The sequence below is a fragment of the Nestor notabilis genome, unplaced genomic scaffold (genome assembly GCF_000696875.1).
Source record: "Nestor notabilis isolate BGI_N333 unplaced genomic scaffold, ASM69687v1 scaffold4074, whole genome shotgun sequence".
NCBI classification, from domain to species: Eukaryota; Metazoa; Chordata; class Aves; order Psittaciformes; family Psittacidae; genus Nestor; species Nestor notabilis.
The window spans coordinates 48,890-58,315 of record NW_009926701.1 but is presented as its reverse complement, the minus strand read 5'-3'; positions in this window follow the sequence as shown (position 1 = coordinate 58,315).

The following is a 9,426-nucleotide window of genomic DNA, read 5'->3' as shown; positions in this document are numbered from 1 at the left end:
CGCTCTTCCCACAGGTTTAAGCAGCACATGCACCTTCAGAGAGGTCTGGCCTGAGTCCAGCTTAGATCATGCACCTCTAAATCACCAGGAGTGCTGTCTCGATCGCTTCCCCCCATGTGAGTCACTTCCTAATGCAGGTTCATTAACGTGGCAATGCATTAACATGAATGTCAGTAAAAAAGCAATGCTAATTTAAACCAAACCAAACAATTCCCCTCAATCCCAAATCCTCAGGTTTGGTTTTGCCTTGACTTGGGCAGAGGGAATGGACAATGTCCTGCAAAATTCCATCTGGATCCCATGTGGATCTGATGCAGCCAAATACGTGGATTTGAACCACAAAAGTGGATTTGATGCAGCTCCTGCATCCGTTGGTGTCAAGCCCTCTGTGTGTGCTGGCGCTGCACTGACTCAGGATCCATCATCTAGAATGAGACCGAAAGGTGGCTGAGTGACCATCGTGTTCTGCTTCAACACTGATGGAATTAGATGGTGATTTGTGGTGTGTCACTCCACTGAGTCAAATAGGAAGAGGCACAGTAAAAGGCAGGACGAGTGTGCTTTCCTGGCTGGCAAGAGCTAAAGCAAAGCAACTTGTAGAGGAAACCAAAATCACCACTGAGCTAAAACCGTATAGAACAGAGCTAAAAGGAGAGATGCTCTTCGGGCAGTGAAGCACAGTCGATAATAAGCAGGGCAGCATAAATCAGTGCAATCTCTGATACAGCCCAGCAAGCACTGATGTGACCTGGAAAACTCCTCAAGCCAAGCTATTAAGATATTTGCAGGAGAAAAGCAGACAAGCCCTGCTTTACCCACGGGAAACAGCACTTTGGTAAAACTCATCTTGATTTTGAATGTCATCCTGAACATTACATCTATGGCCATTTACCAGTAAGTGCCTACAAGAAGGCTAAATCACAGGCTTTCTGCTTTTGTGAGCAAAGTCTATTTCCTTCTGGCCTGTTTATTTCCTTCTCCCAACCCTTTGGCTTCAGCACTTCTTGGGTAGGACCCACTGAGGCATGAGCTCTCCAGGGGCATGGGATGTGCCCCGGCCCCACCGAGCTGACACAAAACCATCCCTGGTCCCCAGGTCAGGGCACCAGCCCAGAGCCCTTCCCCAGCGCACCCACATGTGCTGCAAGTGGATGGGAACATCCTTTGCACTTGTGCAACACTTCTCTTTGGAAGGATGATGGTGAACAAAGGCATCCCAGCCCAGTCCTACCACAAAAAACACACTCAGCAATAACACAGGGAGCTGGTGGAGCCTCTGTCCTTGGAGATACTTGGAAGCCCTCAGGGCAGCCGGCCCTAAGTGACCCTGCTTGAGCAGGGGTTGGACAAGTTGACTCCAGAGGTCCCTGCCCACCTCAACCAGTCCGTAGCCCAGCAGAGATGGGTTGAGGAAGACCCCCTGGCCTCTGTGTGTGGGGTGATTTGGTTTGTTTTGGAGGACAGTACGCTAATAAAACAGTGCTTGATGCAGAGGTGCTGCCCAGAGGATCTCTGCTATTTCACACTCACACGTCAGTTTTGGTACCGCTCTTGGAGAAGGGCAGTGACACGACCAAAGGTACCGCAGCGAGCGCAGCACAAGGGAAGCAGCGGCAGCAGCGGATGTTGGTGTTTCTTTCCAGGACTCCAGGGTAAAGCCTCCAGAGCCAGGGCTGTGCAGCCACACAAGGATGCAGCCGGGTCCCTGCCTCTCGCCTGGTGCTGCCCTGAGGCTCGGGGGGTGACAACCAGGGCAGGGAAGGCACCAGCTGGTGACTGTTCATGCCCTTGGCACTGGCTCGGCTGGGGAACAGGCTGCGGTGAGGAAAGGCTGCTCCTCCTGCTGATGGAGATCACTGTGTTTATAGTGAAATGCACTGCTTTGTTACTAGAGTATCTGATACAGCTATGGGCAAGTTTAGGGCACACAGATTCTGCTTTGGTCTGAAATAGGAACAAGCTTCAAGCTGGATGCAGACTGGAAAAAGATTCAGCTTCAGTTTAATGTAATTATGGCAACAAATCAGGTTGGAGGGAAAAGGTAGTAAATGGTAAAATGAAGTAGTATAAACCTCGTATTATTTCAAATTTGGGAGCTTTAAATAGTGTTACAACCATCACCTAATTTCACAGGCTTTGAACTACGTTTATTGTTTAGCATTGTACAGAGATTGGAGCTGTCACTGACAGATGTGTGCTGCACATGTTGTGGTTTGTGGTTAGGGGGGTTGTACAGTTCCCTCTGTTGCCATTCAGCATTGTGTGTTTCGTATGTGAGAACACCCAACCTGGTAATTTCTGTTCTGAGAACAGGGAGTTTGTGTCTGTACATTTCTAAAGTGAGGACAATCACAGATGTGTATTTCAAAAGGAATGTGGAAAATAAATAATCTGAAATCTGTGCCGTGCAGATGGATATTTCTTGGGTTTAAGGTTATTTCAGCTGCATCTCTTTGCCACCAGCCAGACACTGTTCACCTCGGGATGCTCTGGAGTGGGGGGATGCCTGTTTGTTCACACACACACCTCGTAGCCATCAGCCTTTCCCATTCCCACCTGCACCTCTGATGTTTCCTCTGTGCTTAGAATGGGAACTCCACTTGTATCCCCTGCCCTGGCCTGGCTCTGCAGGGAATATGGGATGGGAGAGTGGGGAAAGCCCTCACCACCAAGACCCATGTTGTGAACGCTCCTCACCCCTGTAGCACAGCCAAAGCTGGGCCATTCCCTCTCACCAACACAGGCCAAAAGACAAGGAATTTGGAAAAGCACATTAATCTTCCAGCCCTGGTTCACCCAGTAATAAGGGACACCCAGCCCAGGCTGCAGAACAACCCGTTACCGCCAAGAGCATCCTCATTTGGACCTGCTCACCCTGCTGGAGATTTAACATTCAGGCCTTGTCACTGGGTTCTTTTCACTGCTTTAATGAACCAGTAGTCGTTTGGAGGGCTTGTAGATGGAATCTACGATGAGATTGGTGCTTCCCACATGGGCTGCCTTCCGGAGGCACTGCTGGGGCACCATCCCTGCCAGGACCACGACCCTAGGACCGTGCTCCCCCAATGTGCGAGCTCAGTGAGTCACTGTCCGTCGAGGACAGAGCCCACGGAGGCTTCCCGCTGGGAGGAGAGACAGGGAAGCAGCGCTGGGAATAACAAGTGGAGCTCAGGAACTAATCCATCGCCCTCCCAGTGCTAAGGGCACCGTGGCAAGCGCAGCGAGACAGCAGCCGTCTGCCCACCTTGCCTGCCTCGATCTGCCGGCAGCCTCAGGATGTTCATGGTGAGCAATAAAGGAATACTTGAAATTCAAACCCGATGACCCATTTCTCTTTGCATAACAACACCAGGCTGCTGCTGGACCCAGGAGGGTCATTTGGAAAGGCCTCAGAGAAATTTATCAGCGTTTTCTCTTGGAAGTTTTTCCACAGAGCAGCTCCGGAGCCATTCCCATGTTGGCAGGCTTCAGTGTATGTGCTTTAAAGAGTCAGCTGCTCTGTGATTTTAATATAAAGCACAAGTATTCGGTTTAATTAAATGCATGGTTAAAGAATATATACAACTTGCAGATGCTCTGTGACTCCTCTGCACCTTTGCTCTCCCCACTCGATGAGCCACAGGCAGACGGGGCTGTGGTGCTGCCCGTCCGTGTGAGCTCACAGCAGCGCGCTTTGGGTTGTGCTGGTCCCCAGATGTGGGTGCCCATCGTTGGTACAGCATCCATGGGGAGCCAGGCACAGGCAGTGCCTGCTCCCAGCACCCGCATACATCCTGCCTGGTGATGCCCTGCTTTTGTGTGTGGTGGTGTTTGACCCCTTGCAATACCCACAGCTGGGGCTGTGCGGTGCAGATACAACCTCCAAGGTGTATTATCACACCCTCACAGTGTTTGTGCTGGTGCAAGGCAAGGTGTGATGGATCTCAGCTCCCACATAAACCACTTGTCTTCAGGAACAGCTTTGACACTCGGAGCAGAGAAGGGCCCAAGACTTATTAAGTCATTTGGCCTCTTTGGAAAGATTTATTCCAGTGACAGAATGTGGCTGAGGCGCCTCCATCTGTGTCACTGATGAGCCCCATTCCCTGGCACGGCGTTCCTGTGGGCTGGATGTGCTGTTATTTCTGATGCTGTATCAGACAGTCAATCTGGGCCATTAAATCTCTCCTGACTCTTCTCCCTTCAAAATCTACCTCATTTTCCTTGGCCAGGTATTTCCTCCTGCAGTTTCAATTGGACGTCGCATGTTCTTTTCACTCACTGCATTTCTCATTTCCTCACAGAGCAGCAGTGGCCACACGTCAGGATCTGCTACAAAACCCACAGACAGGGCAGGTGGCTTTGTAATGAGAGACACTGTGGAAATTCAGCATATTACTGCTGGTGCTTTCACATACACAACACAGGGATGCTGGAGGTCACAGTGCCTGGAACTGCAGCACGGAACAGCACCATGCTGGGTGATGCTTTGTGCCTGATCTGCTGCAGAACTCTTTAACTCATTGCTGTCCTTGCAGAGTTGCTGCTCCTGCTTCTCCTTTGCAATGTGTACCCAGTTTGCCCTTGCTAGTGCAAATCAGTGAAGCAGCAATAGTGCTTTTATGCTTCCTACGTATTAGCTTGAGCGACTTCTGTAAAGAAAATATTTGCTACAGAATGAATCCAGAGTGCAAAATGCGCTGATGTTCCCTTGTTGTATGTGCTAGTGTTTATCCACGCCTCAACCAAAAATAGCAGACTGGAGATATTGAGTATTTTCCCCTCCATCGGCTCACAACATCAATGCTCCTGGTTGTCTAGCAGAGATTGTCTGATCCGCAGCACAATTCCTGTGCTCTTGGCAGCTGTGCTTAGTTTTCATTCTGCAGGCTAATGCCTGTGGGCTGCTCACAAGCGAAGCCAAGTCTCTGCTGGTTAGCAGGGCCCTGAGGAGGGGTTATCCACAGCTTTGAGCTCAGCTGGTCCCCAACGAACTGGGCTCGTTACCACCATTGCCCATAAAGCTCCTGGCCAGGCACTAGGGGTTCTGGCTGCTGGAGGAGCTGTTTGCTGCTGGCAGTGCTGCAAGAGGTAATGCAGAGCTGCTTGGGCCATCAGGGATGTGCTGAGGGCATGGTCCTGCCCCAGCGCAGCAGGAGCTCTGACCTGGGAGGATGCACCCAGCTCTGGGCTGTCTGGAGCAACTGGGCTCTCTGCAGGAGGAGGGAGTGGGGTGTGTGGGGCTGGGGAGGGTGGGTGAGACCCTGCAGAGAGGAGTGAGAGCCCGTGATGTGGGGACAGTGAGAGTCTGTGCTTAGGGCAGCTGAGCATGGAGAGCTGTGGCCTTGGGAGCTCCTCACCCACAGCTCCAGGGTGTAGCACTGGGGTTACTCCAGAGCCTGAGCAGAGCATTCCCATAGGACAAAGCAGTGGCTGGAGACCTGCCCATCCAGCACACTCGCAGCTTGCCAGGAGCTCAGCTCTGGGACCATCTCATCCATCCCTATGGCATCCCCCAACTGCTCACCCCATGGGCATCAGTGATGCTGCTGCACAACCTGGCTCGCCCGAAGTGGGATCAGGGGGCTGTGGGTGAGGATGGGTGAGAGGGGTCTGGGGAGACCCCCGAGGAGAAGAGGCCCAAGATAGATGATTTTCTTAGCAATGATGGCAAACATGCTTATATTGGATGTATCAGCAGTGGTCTGGGGCTGGTTCACAGCATCTTCTGGGGTGGATGCACTGTTTCTGTTAACACAGGCTGTGGAGCTGCCAGCAGCTGCCTTGGCACTGAGCTGGGTGAGCTGGCATTGCCCTTTCAGGGCTTTATTAATAAGCCAACAGCACATAACTTGGAGAGGCCTGTGATTAATTCTGCTCTTGGGACAAGTGGAGCTGTAAATAACTCCAGTGGTGACTCCCAGGGCTGTGTATTAAATTCCAGGTGCTGCAATTCGGGCTGGAAGCGCTGCCTGACCTGGACCTGAGCATTTAGGGTCGTGTGGTGCTGCGGTGCAGCATGTACATGACTGGAATATGCTGATGGAGCTGGAGATGAGATCAGATCACTGGCAAGATGCACCAGAGACCTGAGGGGACAGGAGCCTGGAGGTTCTGGGCAGATACAGGCACAAGGGCTGTGGCTGCACTTGAGCAGATGAGGCCTGGTGAGTAATTGAAATTCCTTTTTCTTGTGGCTGTTTTTGTTCTATTTCTGCTGTCCACAAACAACTCGGATTCAGGATTTCTTGGCAATGTTTCTTATTCAGTTTACTCATGGGCTTGTTGCAACCATTGGCTCCATGCTTATTAGGGCTGTTAGCAGAGGGTCAGATCATCCTGTGTCCTTCTGAACAAGCTGCTGGGCAGGGCACAGGGCAGTTCTGCATCAGGTGAGAGCGGAACCAGGTCTTGGCATCCTTGTCTGGCAGCATCAGTGTGCTGGTGCAGAACTAAAAAGCACATGTAAGGAAAGCTGGTCCTGGCTGCAGACAGGGCATGGTGAGTTGTGACATGGTGTAGTGTGGATGGGACACTGGGTGATGCAAAGAAGAAACCCAGAATGCCTGAACCCGCAATCTGTGCTTTGGTTTGCTGCCCATGGAGGTGCTAAGGATGCTTTTGCCCAGGTCCCTGGGCAGCCTTTGGCTTGTGTGTTAGTGCCTGGGGTAGATGTAAAGGCACAACAGAGGTGCTCTTCATTCCTTAGGAAGGGCTTTTCTTGGGCTACAATACTAGTACCTTGTGGGAGCACACCCATTTACATGGCCATGGTCGAAAGCCCAAGAGTGGGCTGGTGTCATGGCAAAGAATAAACTACACCAAGATGCAAGCCATCTCCACAGCTTTTGCTTTAAACCTGGGGGAGTTATTTTGCATGTTGAACATTGCTACAATGGTTGCAGTGGTGTTTATGTTCCAAATCAGCCAAAATCTCTGCCAGAAACGTTGTAAGTGGCAGCTTTACGAAGTCGGTTTCTGCTCTCTCTAGGAGAGGAATGCAGGGATTGCTGCAGTGGTTGTAGCTGTGAGAAGCAGTGCTCATTAACTTGCTTATCCCCTGTGAGTGTGCAGAGCATCCTCTGTCAGGCACCGTCTGGCACAGGAGCTCTGCTGGGTTTTTGCTGGGAAGACACAGAATAAACCCTTTGGAAATTCCTGTGTGGAGCATTTCTTAATTTCACCATCAGTGAAATTAAGTAGTCAGTAGCTCAGGCACTGCAGCTGAGCCAGGGAGTGTGGCTGGCAGCACGGGAGTTTGAATCATAGAATGGTTTGGGTTGGAAAGGACCTTAAGATCATCCAGTTCCAACCCCCTGCCATGGGCAGGGACACCTCACACTAGACTATGTCACCCAAGGCTCTGTCCAGGCTGGCCTTGAACACTGCCAGGGATGGGGCAGCCACAGCTTCTCTGGGCACCCTGTGCCAGCGCCTCAGCACCCTCACAGGGCAGAGCTGCTTCCTTATCTCCAACCTGAACTTGCCCTGTTCCAGTTTGAACCCATCACCCCTTGTCCTGTCCCTCCAGTCCCCGATGAAGAGTTCATTAAGGAAGAATTACAGAATGGCCAAAAATACACATCTAAGATGTGTGACTATCACTGTGCTCCTGGGGACATGAGGAGCTGGAAATGCTGCATCCCTCCATAACGGGTCTGAATGTGCATTTAGCAGGAAAATGAGCATCTTCAATGGCAAACGTGCATGTCCCAGATCCTCTCCCTGCAGCTGGTTTTCGGTGTCTCCTCCTGGCCTCTCCCCTGCAATTAGAAGTGCTTTGAGATGTTAACGTTTGCTTTCCTCCTGAGCTGGCTCTGTTTGCCAACACACACCACTTGTTGCTCTGCAGTAGAAGCGCTCTTGCTTTTGGCACAGTTCTTATCACTGGTGTTTGGGTTTCTTGCACCAGTGGGTTTCCAGCAATGTTTCCTCTGTCTGGGTAGTGCCTGCAGTGCTGCATGAACCCAGAATATCTACTAGATTAGAACTGAAAGTTGCTGGTTGTGTTTTCACTTGAGCCGAGCTGTGGGTGCGAGACCCACATTAATGCTTATTGGTTTCTAGGCACCAACTTTGCAAATCTACTGTCTAAAACTTGTCCATGCAGCACTTTCTGCAGCCTGGTTTGGTCTGTGCCCCTGCAATTCATTAAATCTAATGCTCCCACTCCCCTGCTCACTTCCAAATGTGTTTATCCTGCTGCGCAGAAAGCTGCTGCCTTTTGGTTTGCTCTTCCCAAGTCTGGTGCCTCCTTTACAGATGAAGTCTGAAGCTAAACCCATCTGGGTGCTGGGAGAGCAGCTCCCTGCCTTGGGCAGGAGTTAGGATAGGGGGAAAATGTGTGTCTAATGAGTGCTCAGTGTCACAGCAGAGACAAAGCGAGTTTGTCTTCAGAAGCTCTTATATTAATGGCATCAAGAAACCTGCACCAACCCTGGGATCTGTTGCCACATCCTGGTGGTGCTTCCAGGAGTGCCTGCTGTGCCCTCATGTTCCCAGGCATCCAGGATGTTCCCTCAGCCCTTGGACCTGCTGCTCTGGCTCCAAACATCAGCTCCAGCCTCAAAATTGCTGCCAAATGCCGGTTGTACTTGGAGAAGGAGCAAAGGACAAGGGTTGAGCTTGAGGAGGGTATTGTGTTAGGGAGGTGTCACGAAGCAAAGCAGTGAGAAAAGGGGAAGAGGGGGAGTTAACAGCAACAAACTGCTGCTGCTGAAATGCAATAACAACACTTTGCAGTTATCTGCTGTCTCTCACCTCAGGCTCTCAGAGCTCCTTAGAAACATTAGCTAATTAAACCTCCCGTGTTAATTAAGCACACTTTTCTTGATGAGAGCAGCTGCCTGTTCTCCAGGCACTACTGATGCCCTCATTGTGCTTTCTGGTGGTGAGTAAAGCCAGGATGGGAGGATGTGGATGTGTCCTGGTGTGGTGATGCCTCCAGCTCCCCCCCCATCAGTGCTGGGATTGGTGGTTGAATGCCTGCTCAGCCTTTTTCTGTCTAGGTTTGGGATGATACATCTCTTTCATATGGCAAGAATGGGCGTCTTCCTCATGATTTCTTATGAAAGTATCTTCTATTCATAGCTCTACAGGAAGTGCATTATAATTCATCTGAAAGTGCAGTCAGAACCTTTAAAGTACTCCTGAGCTGCAGCAAGCAGACTCTATAAGTCAGTGGCTGAGGCGCTGGGTGCAAAAGAGGGTGAGTTGTGTGTTTAATGGAAGGAGATGGGTTATGGTGCTCTTGCCAGTCTATGAGCCACTGCCTCTGAGGATGTTGTGTAGGGAGCTGAGGGGTGATGGAGAAAGGGCCACTTCCATGGGCCATAACAGTGGCAGTAATACATGGGAAAAGCAAACACTGATCAGAAATCAATGTCCTGCCAAGCAAGGTGGTAGAGAGGAACTAGAGACAGCCCAGAGTAAGGGGTATTTGGTGTT